This window comes from Gorilla gorilla, chromosome 6, assembly GCF_029281585.2.
Source record: "Gorilla gorilla gorilla isolate KB3781 chromosome 6, NHGRI_mGorGor1-v2.1_pri, whole genome shotgun sequence".
NCBI lineage: Eukaryota > Metazoa > Chordata > Mammalia > Primates > Hominidae > Gorilla > Gorilla gorilla.
The window spans coordinates 165344298-165350297 of NC_073230.2; positions in this window are offsets into that span (position 1 = coordinate 165344298).

Consider the following 6000-nt stretch of genomic DNA (forward strand, 5'->3'; position numbering starts at 1 on the left):
TTTTTCTTATTTTGTGATTAAAGTTATCCAAGTGTGTGTTCCTCAGCCCTCATTTCTACTGAGCTCTGGATGCCCACCTTACATTGGCAGAATTGGTAGCTAGCTGTGTGCCTATCGTTTGAAAAGAACTAAAAGCCACCAAAATTATTTTCTGTTCTGAAGTCCCTGTGAAAATAAGGCCTGGGTGGATAAAGGGACACCTTCTGGAAATGCACCCACTACTTTGGAAGCTACATTACATTACAAAAGGGTTTGTTGCTATTGGCAAGTCACACTGATTTATTTATCAGACAACTGGAGGTTGGTCAGGAAAAGAAAATGAGGAGTTGAGGGGAAAAGGCACAAGTGTTTTGAATGATCAGGGAGCTAAGTTTCCTCCTTCGGTGAATTAATGGACAGAAAAGCCCAGAATCCCAGGATAGACACAGGACGATCCCATTTTCTCAGCTCCATCTCCTTTTGCTCTGTCCTGGGCTTCAGTCTTAAACCAAAAGAGCCCTCCAAGGTCAGAGAAGTACATGAGGACTGCCAATAAATGTCTCCAACCCATGCAGGGCCCGAGGTGTCTGTCTTGGGGTGCTGAGGCAGGTGAGGATTTGAGCAGCAGAGGCAGGCTGAGTCCAGGCAGGTGGTGGTTGGGGTTCGTGGGGCCCTCTGAGGTCCCGGGGCACAGTGGGTTACAAAGAGAATGCAGGCACCAAAGCATTGAAGTTCAAAGCCGGTGACACAGAGAGAAAACTGAGATACTAAGTTCAAAGTCAGCCAGCAGCAAGAGCAAATTAACACTGCGTCCATGAGCTGCTAATTTGGGTTCCTTAGAAAGCTCTGCCTGCATCTCTGTCTGGGTGCAGCTCAGCTGTGGGTGGAGTTCCAGCTTTGAAGTTCATGGAGATGCCTGTGAGGGAGCCCAGATCAGGGTGCAGGTGGAGCCCACAGAAAGGAGAGGGCATCAAAGACACACTTCGCTGGCTGCACCATTTGCTCAGGGTTGGGCCCAGCTCCGGTTACAGCTCCATAATCCATTGTGTTCACCACTGTTTGCTTAGGTTTAACTCGGAGTTAGAATTCTGGTTTTGTTTCTCACTTAGGGAAAAAAAATAGCTTTGTAAAGGGAGGTTACTAAATAAAACTTTGAGAACTCTATTCACCCTCATAGGATGACTTTTGGCTTGCAATTCGATCCCTGGCAGGTTACTGTTCATGTATAGAATTTCCAGGAGACTAGAAGGCATTTGAAAGGAATTCTTACCGAACATTAACCTGCCTTGGTAACCACAGAAGGCATTTCTACCTGCCAAGCTCAGGCTGGGAGCTTTGGTGCAGTCCGACCTCAGCAGCATTCTCTTACTCTTTCAGGAAGCAGGTGTGAGCGCCTGCTGTGGAGTAAGCAGAAAGTCAGGTGCCCAGGGACATACTCCGGTATATAAAACACAGTCTCTGCCTGCAAGGAACTCATAGTGTAACACAACTTCATGAAGAATTCTGCTCATCAATTTAAAGGAAAAAGACTTCTAGCTGATTAAATGGCATCAGATCAAATAGGAAAGGCAAAAGCCCTGAGCTAGGTCTTTGAGAATAAAAACAATGGAAAGGGGTAAGACACCAGCTACTACGATGGGACCCACAACACAGTCAGGGTGCCCTGAGAGTGTCTCCCCACAGAGAGATGGTCAGATGCTGCAGATGGAGCCACGCAAGACAGGGACACTGGGACAAGGGGCCACGGAGTTCACAGGACACAAAAAGTGGGCTGCCAGCTCACCCACTGTCCCTGACAGGCACGGGAAGAGATGGTCAGATGCTGCAGCATAGGGAGTGCAAGGGGAGTGTTAAAGATATTTGGCATCATCTCGAACCCAGAGGACTCACAACATATGTGCACATGTGCAAGGCCCCTGTGAGACCCGGTTTTGTGTACATGTTACTTAATTTAGATGAATTGCAGCATCCAGGGTGATTTACAGATGAACTCCATCTGAGCACACCATGCTTACTCTTGGGGGAGAGCAGGCTTGAAGGCCAAGGTGGTGTTGATGGAACACACGAAGGCTAACGCAAGGTGCTGTTGGGGAGTGAACAGCCAAGACGCCCTGGGGCTGTCCTCGTGGGTTCCACAGGAGGCAAACCCTGCACAGGAGGCTGGCACACAAGGCGTATGCCAGGACAGCCTCCAGAATCTCAGCCTGCAGGGAGGAGGAGAGCAGGACTACAGTTTCAGGGAGGCCTCCACCTACCCCACGGCCGTCGGCATTCTCCCTCACAGGGCGAGAGACCAGGCCTTTGCACACCTGCTTCTCTCTGTCACTGAATGTGGGTTTCTCTGAGGAGACGTGCACTTGGGCAGGTCTGTCCACTCACCTGAAGCGGTTCCCAGGGAATGCCGACAGTGAGTGCTGTCTGCTGGCAGCATTCCCTGGGAACTGGAGGAATTCATCCTTTTTCCTAAAGGGAGATCCGGGTGCTGCATTGCAGTGGCTCTGCGTGGCCTGAGATGGAGGCGCACACCCGGTGCTGTGTTGAGAGGCGCTTCTCCTTGCCCTCATACTATGCGGTCTCACCGAAACATCTGGAGCACGCACTGGGCTTCTGAGACACAGCTCCCCAGTGCTTGGGCCAACCAAAGACACACATTCCTCCAACACACCAACGTCCCATGTCCCCAAACATTTGATCCTGGTGAAGATTCAAGAGTAAGATGGAGCCAGTTCTGCTGTCTTCCAAAGTTCACAGACCCATCTTAGCTCTAGTTCATGGCCAGATCTCCATGGGAGCACGGGGCCAGGTTAAAGCCTCCCACAAGGAGCTCTTTGTTTCCACATCCAGACACTTGTACCGACATTAGATTGAACTACTGGCAGAAAGATGACCACCATCACCAAAAACAATGGGCCATCTTTCAGGGTAATCTTGCTTCTGTTATTGTTTACCCTGTAATGCCCTATAAGAAGCCATCTATTTATGTGGAAGAAACCGTGAGACACCCTCATGTGCAAGGTGTATGAAGGGTAGGCTCTGTCTCTCCTTCAACAATACTGGTGGAGCCTGTTCTGATCTGCCCACCACGGGGCCAGAAAACCAGCAGGAGACCAAACGAATCACAGACGTGACCTCTATCCTCAGAAGCTCTGCCTGTCAGAGTAGAAGAGCAAGACCTTCCCACAAAACAACATGATTACATGATCAGATGGCTTGAAACCGGCAACAACAAAAGAGCTTTGAGATTTCAGCGAAGTGAGAAAGAATACAGGCTGTGATGGTGAGAAAGGATCTTACAGAGGGGGCAGGTCTTGGAGTGCCCTGGAAACCTGGGAAGAACCTCAGTGGTGGTGGAAGCAGGGGGAAGAGGTGGGAAGAATTAGTTATCATGACATCATCTCATGCAGGGAGACAGCTGAAGTGAGGCCCAAAAATGAGACACTGGGGGGACGCATGGGGGACTGGAGGCTTCTGCAGCTCCAGGGAGAGCTCCAGCCAGGAAATCACATGGGCAGATTCCGCGTGGGACCTGTTCCTCTCGTTCCCACATGGCTGACGCCCAGAGAGCCATCAGACCATGAACATAGGCCTGACGAGAAGACATGAACATTCGTCAGGTTTGCATAAGAGTTTCCATAATTAAGACTCGGTGGCTCCTAGCTGCAGCTTGGGATATGAAATGGAAATCACTGTGACCTGAGAATAAAAGGTTTCTGTGAGACCTACAAAAGGGAGTTCTTGGCCCTCAGGATTCAGGTGTCATCTGGGGGAAGAGGGGAGATTAGAGGGAAAGGAGGGAGCTGGCTTAAAGGACAGAGGAAAGACCGAGAGGTACAGAGGACAGGGGAGGATGAGAAGACAAATGCCACAGCCCTTCCAAGGAGGAGCCTTTTCTAACGCTGCTGCTGAGTGGCTGTTCTCACGTTCCCTCGCTGCATCCCATCAGGTGCTTTCTGTGTTTCATTCTGTTAGCTGGGTCATTATGTGACCAGAGATACACAGGCCACAGCAGACCCCTTTCCTCGTCTCGTAGCCAGATGCAGGCGGTTCACAGTAGACTGCATTTGTATCTGCGGCAGAAACTTCCCTCGGAGCCCAGTCTCACCCGTCCACCTGCCACTCAGCCCTAACCCATCCCCACCACATCCACAGCCAAAGAGCATCTCAGACATAACACATCCAACTCTAGCCCTCTGGCCCTCCTGTCCCCAACTGCTCTTTCCACATCCCTCAGAGCAGAGGAAATGCCTTCCTGTCTGTTGCTCAGGCCAAAGACACTGGACCCCTCCCCGGTGTTTCCTTTTCTCTCAACCCAACGTTTAACCAAGCAGCAACGCCTGTGCCCCACCTCCCACCATCCCAGGACACAACCGCCACTCAGCACCTCTGCTCCCACCTGGACAGCTCCTCCTGCCCTGGCCCTTGACCCTACAGTCTTGTCCCAAAGAGAAGCCAGTTTATCAAAAAAGCAGAAAATAAGCATCTGTGAGGATGTGGAGATACCCAGGCCCTTATGCACGGCCGGCAGGAATGTAAAACGGTGCAACACTGTGGAAAACGGTGTGACAATCCTTCAAAATATCCCGCGGAGTCACCACAGGACCCAGCACTTCCACTTCTGGGTGTGCGTCCAAGGAAGGGAAAGCCGGGACTCAAACACATGTCTGTGACAATGTTATTGTCAACAGACAAAAGGTGGACGCCACCTAAGTGTCCATCAACAAATGAAGGGATAAACCAGACATGGTCCATCTAGACAGGGGAATATTCCTCAGCCTTAGAGAGGTAGGAAATCCTGGCACACACCACAGTGGGTATGAACCCTGAGGACACAACACTCAGTGAAGGAAGTCAGTCACCAAATGACACACACTGTCTGATCCACTCGTATGCGGTCCCTGGAGTCCTCAAATTCAGAGACACAGAAAGTGGAAAAGTGGGTGCCAGGGGCTGGCAGGAGGATTGGGAGTGAGTAATTTGATGGGGACAGAGTTTCAGTTTGGGAAGATGAGAAAGTTGTGGAGATGATGGTGGTGATGGTTGCACAGCAGTGTGAATGTACTTAATGCTGTTGCACAGTTACAATGGTAAATTTTATGTCGTGCATATTTTACCACAATAAAAAAAGAGAGAAGCCAGAGCATGATTTTCAAGCTCAGATCAGCCCCGTCTCTGCTGGGCATGACCCTCAGGGCTCCTGCTCACCACGGTTCTGTGCTCACGACACTGCCCACTGGCCTGGGCCAAGGGCACGTTCTGCTCCCTCTGTCCCCGACATGTGGGCCTCTCCCCACAGCACCTGCAGCCACCCGGCAGACACATCTCCCAAGAGCCAGGGGATGCCCATGCTCCTGCACCCTCTGCCCAGAGAGGCCCAGGCCACCCTTGGCCCCCACCCCACCCAGCACGCCCTGCCTCGGTCTCTCTCCACAGCACTCATGGCCAGCTGACTTAATGGGCATGGAACTTATTCGCTTATTTACTGTCTGTCTCCTCAAATGAGAATGTGATTTCTATTAAAGCTCAGATTTGATCTCTGTATGTTTAACATTTCCCAAACACCCGAACAGTGCCTGGCACAGAGCAGGTGCTCTGTGCCCACCTCTTGTACCTGCTGAGTGAGTGAGTGAGTGAGTGAATGAATGAAACCTACATCCAGCTTGATTATAAAAGGAGAGGAGTATTTTCTCTGAAATATTAGCTTTTTCTAAAACTCGAAATCTGTGTATGCTGATTGTTTCCCTTTATGTGAAGGTAATGTTGTTAAAAGAAATCCATATGATGTGTGTATCAAGCAGAGGAAAACATAATTAGCTAAGCATAAAATGGCTTTTATAACAACACGGCACCTATTTACCCTGTTTATGATAAATTACAAGGTCACAATTTCTAGATTACAAGCACATTAGTGAACACATATGTGTTTATATGTGTGTGTATTAAAGAGTCTTTAACAAATTTAGCTCTAAAACATAGTTGTAAAAGTTAGTGGGAAAAACACCTTCACTCTACATTTTACTTGCA